Below are 20,310 nucleotides of genomic sequence, written 5' to 3'. Positions count from 1 at the left end.
AACGCAGCTTTTGACGAATAATATATTTCAGAATGGGCGTCTCGTGACTTTCTGCAGAATTACATGTCAGCTCTTTTCTGCGGCTCAAGTGACTAGGCCCAAAAGCAGGCAACTTATGATTTCTAATATAAAACAAACACAAGAAAGGTATTAATGTAAGAAATAATGTAGATTCTGTATCCACCCCAAGTTTTACTAATTAATTAACCCACCCGATTAATCAAAATGTTACCTAGCCATTGCAAACAAATAAAGCAGCGTTTATATCTACCAGTCTCCGTTATTCCATGAGACCCATATGCACCTAGAATAGTAGAAATGACATCACACAGACAAGGAAAAGCAAAACAAGCACATGCTTCTTTTAAGTTTGCAGCAGTTAGTAATGACAAAAACGAAAACAATAAATTATTTTATTATTTTGCACGAACAAAAAGATGCAACATTTATGCACGTTTATGAGCACACATGTTAGTCCCCCCATGTGTAAAGTTTAATCTAAGTTGTATTAGCACAACATATCACAAATCATTAATATTTTTATTCATGTTATGGAAATGTGACTTCGCGAGTTTAAACAAAATTTTGTTTTCTATCTCGCTCCATCACATGCAAAGCGGGCCCCAAACCGGTCGCTATCGCCTAAAAGACAGCCTGCTAATAGGGTGATAAAAATATCGCCGCTTTAGCGGCAAAAAGTGCCACTATTGCGGCGATATGGCCCTTACTAATATGCCCCAAGATGCCCAGACATGAGGAAATTCCATTCACAAAATGTGGTCACAAATTACATACTGACTTTTTGTGAATTTATTAGAATTGAGCTAACCTATCTATGTTTTATATCAGTTTATAAAATTCCCAGTCAGAGTGGGCCGCAAACTAGCCTACCTGATTACCATTCCAGAGGTAGGTCGCAGATTGCTACTCTCTTCAGTTAGTGGCCATCACAGGAAGTGTGGCCCACTCAAGTGAGCAGACCACCATGTCTAGGATCACTCTTTAAATGAGTTCTTTCTAGAAGAAACCGGTTTTCCTTAAAACAAGCAGGACTATGTTTAAAGAAAAATAATATATCTTTTTGTATTTGTTTAAAAGTTGTCAGGGGCCTTCTGGACCACTGCCCACTCCAAAACAAACCTATTACATTGACAAAGGGACAGGCCCCAAGGAACCATGTATGGCCCACAGAGCGTCTGTTTCAGCCCTAGGACACCCCGTGGGTGAGTTGTAACCTATACAGATACATGTAGCATAAAATAACAACCAATTTCTTTATCTAACTCATACAGGTTCTTGTTGATCCTGATTTCTTGCTTTTTCATTTCCTCTCCCTCTTCCTCTGCATTGTTTTCATTTCTCTCTCTTGATGTTGGTCAAAGTCTGATGAAGAAAAATGCGCCCTAGTCTCCAAAATTAAGTGTCGGTCCCCAGCTCTTGCAACCACCAGCACAAATCAAGTACTGCCTGGATTAAGCAGTTAAAAACCGTGCTTTTTAACTAATATACCGGCCCTTTCACGCTCCTCTTTTTGTTTCCTCTAGCTGGCTTTCGCCCCGGGACACTCCCGAGTATCTGTGCATGCTATAAGTGCTGCATAACATAACATAACATAAGTACTGCTTCCCTAATGAAGGCACAACTCATTTAGGGGCATATTATCAAGGGATTTATCTCCGCTTTTTTGGCTTTAAAAGCCAAGAAAGTGGAGATAAAATTATCTCCCTATCAGCAACAGGGTGCAAACACGCAAATTCGCATATTAGCACCCCTTTTCTCTACGCTTCCCCATGCTTTTCTAATGAGATCCAGAGAAAAATAATAGGAGAAATGTTGTTAAGCGACATTTCTCCTATTATCAAGGATTTCGCTAACCCTGTTAGTGATAAAAAAAGCAGCGCTAACCGTGGTTAGCGCTGCTTTTTTAACACCTGGTATTTTCCTGACTTAGCCATGATATCCTATGGAAGGTGGATATCATGGCTACGTTTGGGAGCCCCTATCATCAAGCTAACACCAAACTTCGAGAGATTATCGTTGGTTTTCCAGCGATAATCTCTCATTTGGCAGTTAGCGCGAGGATTTTTATCACTACTGAGATAAACCTTGCTAATAGCAAGATATCTCTGCGATAATTTCCGGCGATGCTTAGCGTTAAAAAATTAGTTGATAAGCCTTGTTAGCGATAAATATTGCTAATCGTTGGTAATATGCCCCTTCGTTTTTAAAGGACTCACATGGAAATTATCACTTATTCTGTATCCAACAGGGGGCTTTTCTTAAAAGGTAGTTTCTGTAGAAAGATTTTGCCTCAATGTATGGCTGTGGAATGTAAAACATTGTGGTGTGGTCGTGTGATAAGCCTATTTGTGCATGTACAAGGATCTCCTTTTAAAACTTGTGATTTTTTTGTCACCAAATTGGTCTTATTATGGATACTATGTAGTAACAGTAGAGTCTTTTCAACATTTTCAGGGAGATGGTGAACTACCAACCCCTCAAAGGAGAGTAAGGGATTGTTTAGGACACTATGAAAATAGTGGAAAGTTTAATGAGTGCCATTTCAGAACCTAAGACTATTTAGAAAAGATATATATAAAATTGCAATGCATATCTATCACTTGACTGCATTTATTCCCCAATTGCTTAATTTTAGGGATGGGTATTTACACATGGATCAGATTTAGGGTTCATTGAGGCCCATGCCCCAGCCTTTGGAACCACTGACCTCAGATGGTAAACAGTGTCCTCATCAGCACTGTCTACTTTCTTCAGTGTAATACTTTGAAAGCTATCAAATAACCAGATTCAGAAGTGCAATACTCAATCTTTAGAATACATCACAAAATGATATACATTCTAGAAAAAAGTACATATTTTCAACTTGTTTCCATGATTTCTTAAAAATAAAACGAATATTAAAACGTCTCCCCAGTGATTCACAGGACTGATAGTGCCTTATAAGCAATCACAAAATAAAACTAATTAACAGTGATGTAGGAAATTGGGTTGATGTTTGAGGGGGCAAGAGACCACACTGAAGCAGCAATGCGAATTCTTGCCATGGTGAACTCACAAGCAATCCCCAGTTTAACCCGTGCTTAACCCTGTTGTAGCTTGGCACAAAAGCAGCCAGGCTTAATGCAAAAGCAATGTGTAAAGTATTTATGGACCACTTGAATCAGTAATAAGGTGAAATAAAGAACAAGAAAAATCCCACACCAAGTTAAAAAATAGGGTTACATTTAATACAATATTTAAGGTCAAAATGACAAAAGTCCAATCAGTAGAGCTGCAAATATGTAATTTAAAATATTTAAGTGCATATAGGTACAAAAAGCACAGAGCAACAACTGAAGTTACAAGTTCAGGCTCACCACGATGTAGTTCTGGCCTGCTACTTTAGGCCAGCTAAACAGGAGTGCCTTAAATCCTGGATGCAGTGACCTGCATAGAGGATGCGTCAAGCAGTGGCAATTCCCAGTAGCTATGAAGCTGTGATGGTAGGCCCAGCATCGTCATCGAGGAGGCCATCGATGAGCGGCTTGTGTGTGAAGTCCTCCATTGAGATGCATCTCACACCAGTTGGTTCTGAAGAAGCCGCGATCAAAAGCCCTGAATCATCGAGAATGCCATCAAAAAAGGGCTTGTGATGTGAAGACCTGCATCGACCATGTGCCAGTCAACTGGGGTTCCTAGAAGGATGCGGACACTGGAGATGAACCACGCAGCGATCCTGCAGAGTCTTATGAAATGATGCATTGTTCAGGGGCTCCAATGTAGAGTTTTGGGTCGGTGATGCAACTTACTCTGTCTCTGATGAGTTACTTCTGTTGGGACCTTAGTTGGGCACACAGAGAACCTTCAGGCTCACTCCCAAGGGACCACGACTGGGGTAGCACCAATTCGGAGGGTAGGACTCACAGCAGGCAGAGTCCAGGTGCTAAGTTCAAGTTGGTTGGAGTCTTTGATCCCTGAGGCTCTGGTCTGGAGGCCAACCAACGAGGCCTTGGGGTCACTCTGGAGTAGGTATTTTCAATCACTCAGGCAGCAGGGCAGCAGGCAGTGGGACAGCAGGGCAGCCTAGTGGCAGCTCTCCTTTTAGAGCAGCACAGCAGTCCTTCTGTGTTTCCCTACAAGTCCAGATGTGTACTGAGGAGCTGTGGCAAAGCGTTCAATATTTATACCTGGTGCCCACTTTGATATAGGGGAAACATATAGAGGTTACCATCCCACTGAGTCATCAGGCATCCCCTTTTTCAATGCCCTGGCTGAGGTCATTGTAGCTTCATAAAAGACCAGTGGCAAAGCATTTGTGAGAGTGCTTAGGCAAAGCCTTTGTGATGTGCAAGTGTGGTAGGTGACAGCTCCCCCCCTAGATGAGTCAGAGTGGCCCATCCTGACAATTAAAGTGGGCTTTAGATTACAATTGCTTAGACACCAAACCTGCTCTGTTGACCTGCTTCTAATTGAAAGTTACCACCAATTAAATCTAATGAGGTCACCCAGTGTCATCCTATGGGAGAGGTATGCTTTGCAGTAGTTTCTGTTAATCAATATATGATCCTTTGCATTTTTACTGATGACCACTATATTCTTTTTATGGTCTCCTTGTGATTTATCAATACATTCTTTTTGCAGTATACCCTAAGAGGCGGTTTTATCCAAAATTCTCATGAGGCAGTGTATTGAGGCAAGTTGCTGCTCTGCATTGCAGTAATGGAGAGAGCTGAAAAGCGCAATATCTACTAAGATATGGTACTCTTCAGCTCCCTCCCTGTGCTGGGACACCTGTAGGCTGAAACACCAATGCAAGCATCCTTGCATCATAGTACAAGGGTGCCTGTGTCATGGGCCGGATTGTTTTTGTGAAGGAAGGGATACATTTCTGCGCAAAACAATCCTAAGACGCATTTCTCTCTTTCTATATGTAATGCAGAGTGCTTACATTTGACCATTTGTCCTTTAATAGCGCACAAGGTACAAGGGCTCTGCCTGGTCCGAGTTGGTGACTCCTTCACCAGACAGGGTAGAGTGGTCCATAATGGACCCATCCACTATGCAAATCAAGACCCCCTGACTTAATTGATACCTACCCTTTGTTTAGCATAAGCTGTGCAATTGAATTGTTTCTCTACACGTCTGAAAATGTATGTTCTTGCCGTGTGTATGTGTGAGCAAATGAGACCAGAATCCCTATGGATACTGTATTCTGTTTAGGCCACCTTAACAACAAATTAATTAATAAAGCTTGCAAATTCTGACCTCAGTGTATTTTCCACCCCAGTTAATGGCGCTGATGTTGACTATGACTTGCTCACCAGCTGGGGCCCTGGCATCATAGATGCCCACTCTCTCAAAACTGGTGGTGTTGCTGGATGTCATGTGCCAGTACAACAGATCAAGGGAAGGTGGGGAGTCTCCATTGGCATCGAAGAATGGCTCATTATATCAATTACATTCTAAAATCCAATTCAAAGATATACATCAATAAAAAGCATAAGATAATGTTCATCATAATGTGTTGGAGTTTTCCTACACTGCCCATTTCACATATTGCAGCCACGAAACCAGCAACAGGGTCATTGCATTCCCTAGCTTTAGAACAAAAGCTTGAGCCCTAGGAATGCTTTAATAGTTCATAACCTTTCCCTAGGGTCATGTTCTATAGATCCCATGGAACTTAGGGTTAATTTTTAATGGGACTGTGCAATTGCTTCAGACCCTCTCAACACTTACAAAACATACGGTACTACCCAAGCCCAGATTGGGCACCACCATGTAGCAAAAGATATGACAATTAGCCCATAAAGGGCCATATGGGTCGCATCTGTCAGTAACAGTGAATATTAGATGATAGGCTCTAGCCCCTCATTTATTATCCACCCTTCCCCATATTTTATTGTTGTTTAATATTATTGTGGGTCTCCAAGGCCAACCTTAGATATCTTTTTGTTTTCATTGGGGGCTGCAGGGGGAGCCTCAGGGTCCCCTGGCCTGCCGCCTCCCCCTGCCAGCACCCATCTTGGGGGCCAAAGCGAGCCGGCAGTTCATTTGCATTCAATGCTTTTTAATGTTGAGTAGGATGGCTTGCAGCCCTCAGTCCTGAGGCATTGCTGGTCCCAGGGATCCCATCCAATGGCAAATTCTTATTTTTGTGTGGGTGCATGGGCATATGCCTCCCAAACAACTGCCTCGAAAGGCTCCAAGGACCCCATGCCCCGGGGTGAGCATTCATTAGAAGGGGAAGTGTGAGTGCAGCCGACCTCCATGAGCCAATACAGGACCTGGGAACCTATTCCTGGTGCTTCTGTTCCACCCAGGGCACCCACAAGACATACAACATTGTGGCCTATGGAGGGAAGCCCATCGTCCAACCAGCCCAACCTTCTCGCCTACATGCATCTATCCCGGGCCTCGGGTGGAAGAATTTAAATTAGCAGCTCCTGCACAGGCAGAAGCAAAGGAGAATAGTGTGGGCTCCTCCAGCACCAACACAGGTGCAGGCTTGAGTGTGGGTTGGAGCCGCTGGGCCATTGGGGCTATCCCTACGGCCCCTTATTGATGGCTGCATTAAGGTGTCATGAGTAAGCACCAGAGCAATGAGTAAAAGGAATAATAGGAATAATCAATGAGGTAGCAGCTGCTCATTTATTATTGTCTGGTTCTTGCAAGGAGTGCCCCATAATGCCCTGTGAGGGATTTTTCACTAAATGTTTTGGAGCATGGTGGTTCTCCCATAAGGGACACAGTCTCCATTAAGCTTTTCTTTGAAGAGATGTGGGGGGCTGCAGGGAGGTGAGTAGTCCCCCAGGAACATTAAAAGAAGCACAGTAAGTCTCCTGGGTCATTAAACCCATGACCACAGGAGAGTGTACCATAATTTTTAAATCACTCTGAGTGGGGTTGTATGCTTTTCAGCTGGAATGCATGGCTCCATTCTGGTGTGTTCACTTTATAGCCTGTAAAACATTAAAAGCAAGACTGAAAGACATGTTGGTTTTCATTTTTTATTAAGGTTTTGTTTAGAAAAAAATGGCAATTACTTTTGTTAAATTAGCAATAAGTGAAATTTATAATGTATATTTGAGGATAATTATGGATTTTAACAGAGAGTAGTTCTGCTTCATATATATTAATATGCTGATCCATTCATGAAGCCAATAGGACTACTCTTAGTATTTCTGACCCTGGGACAAAGTCAGCTAGACCCTGATGTAAACCCCGACTGCATACAGCCAAAGGTCATACTCAGTGGGGGTTGCTCACTGGCACACGGTTGGGTGCAGGACCTGGCTGTCGGCAGCGTGGGTTTTTATTTATGTGTGGGAATAAAATAGTACTTTACCCTAGTTATTCACTGAAAAAAACAAAGGTTAAAGTGAGGACATAGGTATGGTAAAACATGGAAATTCACTGACAAAACAAAGGTTAAAGGGACATTATAGTTGGGGGAAAATGTCAGTTAAAACATACTATTTTAAATGAACAAAACCACTGAAATTTACCACTTATAGTTATCTCAAGTAACTATACCTCAACTATCACCCCGCTTGGCTGTCAAGCTGAGAATCATTGGTTGAGACCATGGACACTAATGCATTAGCGGGGAGTAGATTCCACCAGATTATATAGTGCGGACACCACACCTCTAAATCTTGTGGTTGTTGGTTAGGATAGGAAACATTGGTTGATGCACCTACTGTCATCTCAATCAAATTTACAATAGTGTTTAAGAAGAAGACTAAAGACTATAGATGCCTGAGATTCACTGACATACAGTACTATTTTTAATGCTGTACAATTGTTTTTTTCACATTTACAGTGTTATATTGTTTATATGTTCTATCTCTCATAATAGTATTGGTTTCTATCTATATTGCTCTGATGTTTTATGAAACTGATATCTATTCTGTATTTTATTGCATAATTTAATCAAAAATTTCAACACAAAAAAAATTGTTTTTCTTAAATGACATTTACTCCATCACGCTGACGACAAATGTGTCAGTGATTGATGAACACCCTAGGGAAATGTCAATCTTTTGCTGGGGAAGTCACTCTTAAAGTGACACTGTCTTTATTATATAACATATTTTCAAGCTTTTGTTTGGAATCCTTTACGTTTATTAGTAGGAGTATCCATTTCTACACCCATAGCATTTGCTGGTGGCTTAGTTCTAGGGTGAAGTCTTTTGAAAATGTCACTTCAGCTGGTTAAAGTGTTTTAAAGGCTAATGTTTTCTACTGTGAAAAACTCTTCATAGTTTTCACCATTTTAAGCTGTATGCTGGTAATAATGTAGAGATTATTTACTCTTCAGTCTTGTCCATGATATCACATTAATGGGTCCTATTCATGGAATAATGTATCTGTCACTTCTAAAACATGTATGTATTCGACTGAAAGGCCCATTTAAAAATGGCAATGCCTTCACACCATGTCTTAATTCTGAGATGTATAAAGAGTAGTTGAAGAAAATACACAGGTTCTCAGTGTGTGAACATGTGCACATTGTGAGTTTGTATTAATTCTATGGAAATGTTCTAGCGAAAATGTTGCAATGTAGTGTGGTAATTTGAAAGGACATTGCATCTTTTCCATTACAAAAGTACTTTAGGATATCATTGATACTGAGATTTAGTTTTCTGAATAACACAACATATTTTTGTATTCCTGAGTGCCACAAATAATTTGATATATTAGCAGAGCCAAAGTAATTACTAGGATTTGAACCCCAAAACAAAGCACAAAAATACAAAGACAAGTATACATCCAAGAAATTCTCAAATATTGAAATATTTGGTTTAATTCTCAATAAAAACTGAAAATAAGTTTTCACATTTTTAATTTTGCATCTTTATATTTATAGATATATTTCATTAGTTTTAATGTATTTAAGATCCAACTTGTATCTTGTCCTGTTAATAATTCCTTCATGACCATCTTTTCTCCAGGACAATTTCAAAGTCCGAAAGTAACTCTTTGACATGCCTGCGCCTGATTTTGATGTGCGCTCCATCACTGTTGGACTCAAATCTTAAACATGCACTTATTCTGAACACACAAACAGTAAGCATTCAAACCAACAAAGTGTTCACAGCGCACACATATACATATGTACTCACACCTAAGATTTTGCACTGAAATAATGAAATAATACAGCTTATTCCAGAGAAAAGGTGCCGAACAATTCTCCTCTCAAGAACAGCCAAGATATCACTTCATATGTAAAGCACACACACACACACACACACACACACGATACAACTTAAGCAATGCACACACTAACTCTCTGGTGCCTTAACCTCACAAATTTAACACTCAAGAAAAACATATTACACAGTCGAAATCACAACAGTGTACTCATGGTTTAGCTCATTTTCCATTGAAAAGGAATTTTCTGATTTCAGCAACAATTGATCCTGTGGACGGATTTGCAGCAAATCTTTGAGTTTGAATATTTTACAAGTTTTTAAAAAAAACATATACATCGAAAGATTTAGCAGAATCATGACAACATTTTGGTGAAATAAAACATCTACCAAATACATTATAAAAAATAATTGTTTTCCCTCCGTCACTCATCAATCTTTCTCAAAATATTTAGCATTTGTACTGCATAATCTTGAAGCTTTTTATTGTAGATGATTTGACACTTGTGAAAGTCCTGATTGTCATGCGAAAGCTCAATCCGAGATAACCCAGTGTCAAACATTCAATAGTTTTTGCAGTAAATATGTGAGTTTCTTTCAAAGATAATAGTTTCTACTTCCCACTCTACTAATGACTATGTGTAGCTTGCTGTCATTGTGAATTCTTCTCTGGCTATGGTTGCCTTCTGCAGCGACCCAGGCTTAATATTTAGTGCTCTCTCATTTGCATAGTGTTGTGTCCTATTACCCTGTTTAAATAGCTCTTAATCATAGCACCCTTCAAGGTTAAAGAGTGGGCACTGTGGTCACTATCCTTTCTATATAGAACAACTATGTCCTTCAGAAATGGCTAAAGCCCTTTATACCCACATAAAAATAATCAATACGACTAGTGAGACCCGTTCCATGAAAAGTGGCCCTGCCCTCTCTTTTGAAGGATGGCCTTCCATTTTCTGCTCTTCAATCATAATGATAGGTTACTGATAATAATTGTGCTGCTCTTGTGGAGCATCTCACCACTGGGAGAGCTAGGTATCCTCCATGTATTATCTTGTTCAGAAGTCAAGCCTTCACGAGCTACCTCCATTAGTTGGAAGGTAGTATTAAAATCACCCCCCAATAAAAGGAAATCATTACCAGGTAAGAATTTAAGCACATCATCAATTGCCTTTAGCATCAAGGTCTCAAAGTTTCGATCTCCCACCCAATTATAAACATTAATAATGGTCAAACTAAGGGGCAGATTTATGAGGGTCTTGCGCCTCCTTGCGTCACGTAATGTGACGCAACGGCGGCGCAAACAATGCGCCCTATTTACAACGTGACGCATCTAGGAGATGCGTCATGGTGGAAACCCCTGCGCCATAAGGAGGCGTTCCTGCGCAGGGGGGGGGGCGTTCCTGCGCAGGAACGCCTCCTAAAAGTGGCTGAGTGAAATCTATGAGATTTCACTCAGTCACTTTCTATGTCAATTCCTTACGCCTGCTTGAAGCAGGCGTAAGGGTGACGCACCATACATTGAAGAGGTGGCCCCTGTGCATTGCAGGAGTCATGTCGCACTTGCGACATGACTCCTGCAATGCGCCGCCCGTGCGCCGAGAGATGCGTCACGCATCTTCACTGCCTTGCACCATGGTGCGCCGCATTGTAAATGCGGCGCACCATGGGTGGCGGAGCAGTGGCGCACTGTGGCGCACGTTAACTGGCTCATCCCTGGGGATGCGCCAGTTAACATAAATCTGCCCCTCTGTCTGGAGGGGAACGATAGACTAATAGCCAGAACATCAGGCAAATCAATGCTTATTTGGTTTATTTTGCAGCCTAGCTTTGTCTTAATCCCAATTCATTAGACCACCTGAGGGTCTCCCTCTGCCTGATTGAAGTGCATCACTACAGTAGGAGGTAAACCTATTCCTATAGATAGGGTCAGTACACCATATTTATTGTAAGACCCAGATGTCATAGGCATCAATAAAAAAAACAATAGGTTTCAGACAGCTTCCTGTCACTTCCTGCCACATTCCAGCATAAAAGCTTTACATCATCAAGAATAGCATCAAATGTGCCACTATCTTAATCAGGCCTTGTTGCCCTACTTTCATGTCTACAGGCATAGGGCATCCCTTCAATCTCACCATTTGTTTCCATGTGGGGAATAGGATAGCCCTTAGTGCCACTGTCATCAATGCTCAATAGTCTATTTGTGCTATATATTATGCCGTACATAAATACATATGAAGTTGACTGAAGTTCTGGCTGTCCATTAAAGTGGCACTGGTGCACACTCATGTGCTCATGTGCTTGCTCAGTATCTAGTTTAGCTTGGCTTGTACCTCACATTGGGTTTGGTCCCTCAGGTACCTCCTTGCTCAAACCTAGTCTGACCCTGGTTGTAGCAGATGCCTGCAGGACTTGTATATCAGTGCACGTTGCTGGGATATTCAAGCCTAAGAGTGTCTAATCTAAAATCATGGACTACAGCCCCTCTGGTGCTAATGGTTAAATTATTGAAATAACACATGGATTTTACATGTCAGGTGTAAACCTTTCAATGGAAGGTTTGTCTTGAAAGTTTCATTATGATTGTTTTATTCTGAATGTTCTATTGTGATAATTTTAATTCTAAAAGCATGGAGTCTAGAATGTTGGAGTGTAGTCCCATCATTTCACATTCCTTACATGCTACCATCTTAAAACTGGCTGAGCTTTTTAAGCAGTGCAGTTATATTAATTAGACCTATGACTACTATTTTTTTGTGAAACAATTAATGACACTCATGCTTGTGACTACTAGTGTACTTGAACAATCATGAATGATTGGTGTTCTCCAGGCAATAATTGACCATGACCTGAAAAAGCAGTGACGCTGGATATTTTTTCTACCTACTAATTATTGGTAGCCTAAAACCGTGTGATATGAGTAGAATGTGAAATCTGAGAAAACCCTTGCTCAAACAATTGTATCCTGGCACATGCTTGTTTAAGAGAAAGATACTCTACCCAAACCATACAATGATATTGTATACATTCATTGCAAAACATTGTTCTCAGTAAACTATAGATTAGTTTCCTGCAATATAATGCATTAAAAATACCTCAAACTCATGCCCAAAAAATTCAGTTAAAGTGATGCAATAATGGTGATATGTGCAAAACATAACACAATTGCTCTGCCAATGCCCTCATATGGTTAATCTCTGGTGACATCTCAATGTAACATGTTTCATGTTAGTATTGTATAATCTGTAATGTGTTTATCTTTTATGGTGTCTTGGTAAAATAAAATGAAGATTTTGAATTGACATTTTAAGTTATATCAGTGACATCACTGATGACATCTTAAATGACATCACTGATGTCATAATATATGACATCACAAATCAAATCACAGATTACAGTGTGTATATATTAGGCGAAAAAACAAATGATAGATGGAATGCTGAAATATGCAAACCTCAACCCTCAGTCACAAGGATCTGAGCTTAATCCATTGTTTTTTGCTCATTATGTCACTCCAGCAATATGCAAATGAGTCTTGACCCTGCTCCTAAAGGGATCAGTGCAGCCCCAACTGCATAGCCTGGTCCTCCCTGGCCCGGAAACAAGTATCCTGGGATTGGTTTAATCAGCCAGTCTAGCTTGAATCCAGTGGCACAGTGAGCACAGGACCCAAGTTTGGGCATACCCTTTACACTTATGGCGACAAAGGCAAAAAGAACAAATCAGGGACGGAATGTTGATCAATGCAGACATTCACCCCCAGTCACAAGGATCTGGGTGTAATCCATGGCACACCACCTCAGCGTAAACATATCAAGCACACACAATAAATGATTAAAACCACACTATCTCTACCAAAAGCTAAACAAACCAACATTTTATACATTCAGTGCCTGGGAAAAGAGTTTACATCGTGCATAGTCTTAAAAAACAGGGCTTGTATACCATGTACTATGCACAAATCGATTCTGTCTATCTACGGTGCAGCGGACGATCAACTTTGTTGCATTGTATGGACACAATATGGGCATGAGACCTAAGAGCATTAACTCGTTGGATCATATGCCAGTTTAGGATCTGGTTATGTATTATTAATGTTCAGAGTGGTCAAATTAGTTTAGGATTTTCTCGAAGATGATTGTCTAAGCGAATCATGCATTTGATAGACTGGATAGGGACAAAACACAGCACAATGTACACTATCAATTGAAATTGTCTTGTGTATATGCCAACAAGACACTTTGTACATATCCTAGTTCTTGTGGGCTAAGAAGGCAAACAAAATGTCTTCAATGACACCTTCCAAAAAGTGTATATCACGTATGTATTAAAAACATTGGGTAACTATTTCTTAATACCATTTGGAATCAAAACAGTGATGTCATTGAGTAATGCTATCACTGCATCACTTAAAATGTCAACAGTGATGCCATATGTGAGATTGTGAGCAGTGCACGGCAATGCATACATTATTGTAAAGATGGATACAACTACCCAAACTTAGTGATTACTAGAAAAGCTTGGATACTTTTGGAGCTGATAAATGCAGTCTTCACATATTTTGTTTTGTGAAAAATGCACATCCTTAGAATCTATAACATTGGTTGTTTTTTTATTATTGTTTATTTAAGAAAAAACTATTTTTCACCAAACAGTTTTCACTCTGCCAAGCTTTCTCAATGCCTATTTAATTTCATAATACCTAATTTATATATACACTCTAGGCTAGTTGAAAAGTTAAACCAGGGGCACCAAGGCACAGGAAATAAACACTGTTAAATGGCATACTAAGAATTAGTAAGATGCAATGAATCCCAGCAGTATGAGCCATGTTATCTGAATATTGTGGGAAAGATACAACCATAATAAACAATCGGAAGTCATAATCTCAGTAAGTACCTGGCTTGGAGTTTGGTGAATATTGGGGCATCTACTATAAATTGAGGATGCCTCATGAACCCTAATCAGAGTGCTTAGCCAACTGTGAACTCTAAATTGGTTGGACAGGACATTTGACAATTATTGGTGAATGTCCCAGATCAGAAAAACTCTAACTCCAACCTTGGGAATCTTCATCTATCTATACTACTATTATAAAGGAAGAACTTTGCACCTTTGAGGCAGGTAAACTCGGGAACCACAGCGCCAATCCACACACCCGATACATCATTGTAATCGTCAGGGTGTGCAGATGGACATAGGCTATATAAAGTATAAAAATATGCGTTATTTAACAAATTTACATTAAAAAAAAAGTAGTCCCTTCGAAGTAGCGCCGGCCGCGACCTGCGTGCTGAGGTCAGGAGCGCGAGGAGGAGCGGCGGACATGGCGCGGGGGAGGAGCGGTGACGAACGGCGGAATGGCGGTGAGGACCGGCAGACAGGTGGGAGGAGCGGTAAGCGGCGAGGAGCGGCTGAGGTAAGGCTCCGGGCAGGCCTCAGCCGGGGCAAGCGGGGGACGGGGCGGGCGGGGGCACGGGCTGCTTGACAATGTCGGGGCGAGCGGGGGGCCGGGCTGCTGCACAATGTGCAGTGAAATGAGGAGCACGGGGGAGGAGCGGCAGCTGAGGTAAGGCTTCGGGCAGGCGGGGGACGGGGCGGGCGGGGGCCCGGGCTGCTTGACAATGTCGGGGCGGGCGGGGGGCCCGGCTGCTGCACAATGTCGGGGCGGGCGGGGGTCGGGGAAGCCTGATTGCTCCCGGACAAGGTCGGGACGGGCTGCTAGTTGTTTAAATTCTGTGTGAAGGTGGAACCTGCAAAAACAAATTAAAAAAAATAGAAGTGTTTATAACAACAAGAACAAGAATTGTAAATTTAAGTAACCTTGAAGAAGCTCAATAGAGAGAAACATGTACATTTTAAAAAATCAGTATACAAGTATTTATTATAAAGAAACAAAATATCTGCGATTTCTGATTAAAAAAAACCTGCATATGTTATGTAAGTACATAACATTGAAAAAGCAGTTGTAAAAACGAGCCATGACTTTTGTAAAAGCTTTTTTACCATGCATTCTGTACTTTGGAGATTTCGTGTTTCAGGTTCCGTGGGAGAAGTTGATCAAGGCTATGAGATGTGCAACAGGGGGAGGAATATATTATCATATATCTCTCAGAGTAAAGAAATATGGGCAATACACTATCTATTTGACAACATGTATAGCTCAGTCAGTGCCAAATACCTTGGGCCTCATTCATGAGGCCCTTTGCGCCATCGGAATGTCACTTTTTGTGACGTTCCGTGGCGCAGAAGCCGATATTTATCAGGCAGCACTAAGCCAATTTTTTGGGCTTAATGCTGCCTGATAAATATCATTCCCTTTAACGCAGTGTTCTGCGTTAAAGGGTCGTGCAATGGGTGTTGCTGGGAACTGGGTGTTGCTGGGGGCGTCCCCAGCAACATCCATGGCCTTTTGACACTGCCCCAGATTTACGAGAAATTGTAAATCTGAGGCAGCGCCAAAAGCTTACGCCTCCCCAGGGGAGGCGTAAGGGAGGCGCAACGGGGAGAAATATCTTTATTTCTCCTCGTTTCTCCTTTTTCTATGTGTACTGCATTCTGCAGCACACGTAGAAAGAGGAAAAGCCTCCTGTGATTATTTTTGTACAGAGAGGTTTCCCTTCCTGTACAAAAATAATCATCCCCGAAAGCTGGCACCCTTGCACCATTGTGCAAGGGTGCCTGTGTTGGCGCAGGCAGCCTATTGTGCACCGCCGCAGGGGAAAAGGACAGGAATGCGCCGTATCTTATAGATACAGCGCATTCCTGCCCTTTACTTGCACTTGCGCTTCCCTACGGCAAAACCTCATAAATGAGGCCCCTTGTGCGTAGAACTATGAAAGTGTGGATATTTGGTAGGTTCCCACTCAGCTTAAATCATTTGCTGGTTGACGTTCATTGATGTCTCAAAACTAGGCACTGTTGCCTATTACAAAATATGGCTTGCTGCAGACAAGGTCTCAGATATTTTTCCAGTGCCTGCATAGCTTATGAGAGCTAGTTTATGAGATCTAAAACAGACTTTGTATTTCTTAATATCAGAAAAGATCGGAAGCCTTCATTTATTAATGGACTCTGATTTGGTTTATTTCCAAATTTCACCCGAAACAATTGAATGGCTTAATTTGTTAAATGTAATGAATTACATGATGTAATAATGTTGCACGAAAAAACAAGAACAGAAAACGTAATGTAGGACATTTATCAAAATAGAACGAAATATTACATTTAAGACTGTCATTACTTTTGACATTGTCTCGGAGTTGGGGGTTCTGAGAATCGTAAATTTGAAGCAGGGAAAAAGCTCTCCAGATGAAAGGGGATGACCCCCCCAAATATCACATCTCCTTTCACTGCATATGCATCCAGGGTGGTGTGGGAAACCTTGCAATTTGGCGTGGGTGCCTCCATTGCAGTCAAGCAGGGTAGCCAGATTAAATGAAATAGGGCAACTTTAGTCAGTGCCATGCTGAGCTTCTTTCCAGGAATTTAGCAATACTGCATCTAGAAACGAAAAAATACAGAAAAGGAAAGTGTATCATGTAATTTATTTTATTTATTGGTTTTGAACAATACTAGCACAGCAGTCATTTCCTTCTAGGCACTCATCAAATGGGTTATAGTGCAAAGTAAGCAGTGAACACAGATAAAAAAGTGATACAGATTCCAGTCTTCACTCTTTGATGAGGAGTTCAAGAATTTGCAGTATTTTATGTAGTCTTCTTCACCATGAGGAATTCAAATACAAAACAAATAATTACTGTGAACTTTGCATTAAAAAGCATTTCTCCAACCATTCACTGATCGCAAGCAAAATATGTGTTAAAAGGTGGAGCTGGGTAAATATATAACTAAGGGCCAGATGTAGGTGGCCCAATACCAGTCGGTAGCAGCCAAAATTACCGAATTTCGGCCATTACCGACCAGTATTGGGCATTTGAGATGTAGGTGGCCAAATTGTAGGATTCGGTAAGTTACCGAATCGGTAACTTAAGGAATCGTTAAATTACCGAATTCTTGACATACCTATTCGGTAAATTACCGAATCCTTAATGTAGAGAGCACTCAAGTGAGTGCTTTTTACATTCGTTATTTTTGGTGGTAAATTCCGAATACCTTTTAAAAAGCAATTTTTTGATTTTTATTCAGTGCCATGTGGCAGACATACATGCCCTTAGGGCATGTATGTCTGCCACATGTGCACCCATGCACTATTCAGGGGTGCAACAGGGTGTCAATGTGACACCCTGCCACCCTTGAAAGGGTTCCCCCTATTAACGAATCGGTATTTACCGATTCGGTAATTCCTATTCATTCATATGGGCCTCCAGGCCATAGACCAAATTGGTAAATATCGATTTGGTAAATACCGAATCGTACCCATTCGGTAATACTTACCGAATTTTTTCCTACATACCATTTACCGATTCTAAAATACCGAATCGATAAAATTTGGTATTTTAGAATTAGTAAATTGGATTACCTACATCTGACCCTAAATTACATACATTTGCTGAATAAAAAGTGATTTTATACTAACGTGTATTTATGAGATCTTACTACAGATGCAAAACTAAACCAAAATTGAAAAAAAACTATGGTTGAAGTGACATTACAGTTAGGTTTTCAAATAACCACTAAAACTAATGTTTAAAAACAAAAACACTGACATTTTCCAGTTATAGTTTAGTGAGTCCCTGCAATGCAATGCTTCTGACCTCATATATTACATCACTCTTGACATTATCTGACATTATTAATGACACACTAATGACATCTCAAATGGCATCATTGATGACCATCCTATAGGGATTTAGCCTTGAAAAAATCCAACAGTACAAGTGTGGTCAATTTTTTTTCACCCCAATGGAATTAGCCGCTTAAATCCTTCACATGACCGGAATTGTTAAGTGAAGAGTTTAACATGCAAAAAATTGTATTGGGAGACACCCTTTGACGAAAAAGGGAATGGGTTGATAATCGGCAAATATCAAAGGGATCCCTTTTCCTAGTTTTTAGTAGCAGCTGGGACTAAATGGATAGTCCCCCTGCTAAGCCTTGTTCTATGGTAATCGTGTCAATGTAGTCAGTATTTGGAGTTATACCCCACAAAGTAACAAATTTACAAATCTAACATAGTTTAGACAGTTCTAAGCAATTCTATGGCAACCTTTTGTGGTGCAACTTTCAGCAAGAATGAGGTGGAGAAAGGTTTTGCAGTTTATATTATTTATTATAAAAATGAGAAATGAATCTGCTTGTTGATCACAATATTGTTAAAATCAAATTTTCATACAATTTATTAGAACATAACATTACATATTATTGCAACACACATATTTAAAAAAAACATATTTTTTTATATAAAACAAGAAAAACTGTCGACGCGGCGTTTCGGTGAAAACGTTGGTCACCTTCTTCAGGACAATGCTTTCTTATTTTAAACACATTCTAGTTTGGAAGATATATAAAAAAGTTTGTTACAATTTTTACCATTTTTGGGGACAAAACCTTAATACCACAATATATGATTTACAGAATTCTGATTTGTTTAAATTGCATAGAGGCCGATTAGTTGACATAACTTATATGTTTTTCTAATACAGCATTATTTCTAGTTGCATAGCTTCGACACAAAAGAAGTATATGACTTTGTGAGGGTTGAACCATCCCAATACATCTCCTAATATTTGTTATTCTGTGGGCTCCTGTTTATTTGACACATTTTTTAAAAAAAGGAAAAAAATGGATTCTAAACGCTAAAGTATATACCGGACACTCATTGTCATGATATACTCACTTTTGGATACACTCCATGTTGCAGCTTGACTTAAAAGTATAGTACTGGAAACCTGTTTTTTTGTTTCAACTGTTCAGTAGAACTATAACGAAAAATGGATTTAATCAATTATCAATTTTAATGCTAGGCATTGGCTCTGCCCATAGGCTTACTACAGGTTATTAATGTACCTTATTAGGGCTGAATCTTTGAGTATGTCCAGCTACCCCTGGTTTCTTCAATTACTGTTAAGGGGTGGAAGTTGGATGTTGTACTTGACTGTTGAGAGAAAGTTTGTATGTGCTAAGTATTAGATTGATTTTAATTAATAGATTAAGTTAAAGATTCCCTCCAAGTACTGACCTTAGTTGAAGTATCTTTGGGCGATACTGTAATTTCTATTTCTAGTCTCTTCACAGTTAATGGAATTTTTATTATGCTGATGTCTGTTCATCCGGTTTAAAACTTGGTTTCTGGTCAGTTCTGGAGGACTAATCAGACAAATGGGATCGTTATTTATTTGTTAATACTTTAGGTGGACATGGCTCATTATGAGAAAGATACAGTTCTTACCTCAAGTGCTATGATATGTTATTCTCCAGATTCTTGGACGAGAGGTCATTATCCCATTGGATTAATTACTGTGGGGACACAATTTACTGTTATCCATAATGATTTTATTCTGTTTGTTATTAATTCTACTAACGAAAGAATAGCTATATGTTACCTTAAATGCATTGATGTCAGCCTTCTTATTTGTGATTTGACAACATCCAATGCTTGCCTGATTTTAAATTTTCAGGATTCCTAAAGAGGAAACATAAAGTTTATTTTAAGTGAAGGGTCAAAAAAAAGGAATTCTTCCTTTTAGTGGGCTGTTATCTTGACATACTACTCTACTGGACTTACTTGTATTTTCAGGGATTCTTTTCCACAACCGTCCTCCATCAAATCAAATCAAATCAGAAATTAATTTCTGGGCCCCTCTCCTATGCAACCTATTTAATAACCTGTGTGAAAACTCAATTCCTGAATCCTGGTCGAACAGTGTTATCGTACCAATCTTCAAAAAAGGTGACAGGTCGGATCCTGCCTGCTACCGTCCGATCTCACTGATCGACAATACGTTAAAGGTCCTTGGTAGGGTAATCTTTAAACGGATAAGGAACTGGGCTGAGGACAACAATGTTCTTCATTGTAGTCAACTGGGATTTAGAAGCCACGTAGGCACAGTTGAACAGTGTCTAAATTTAAACCTGATTATGGCTAAATACATTATTGTTAAAAAATCCCCCCTTTATTTAGGTTTCATGGATCTGAGTTCCGCATTCGATTTTGTTAATCGTTCTAGGTTGTGGTCTCTTTTGCTTGATTATG

The sequence above is a fragment of the Lissotriton helveticus genome, chromosome 10, assembly GCF_964261635.1.
Source record: "Lissotriton helveticus chromosome 10, aLisHel1.1, whole genome shotgun sequence".
Taxonomy (NCBI): domain Eukaryota; kingdom Metazoa; phylum Chordata; class Amphibia; order Caudata; family Salamandridae; genus Lissotriton; species Lissotriton helveticus.
The sequence above is the reverse complement of the archived record's forward strand: the minus strand, read 5'-3'. Positions refer to the sequence as shown.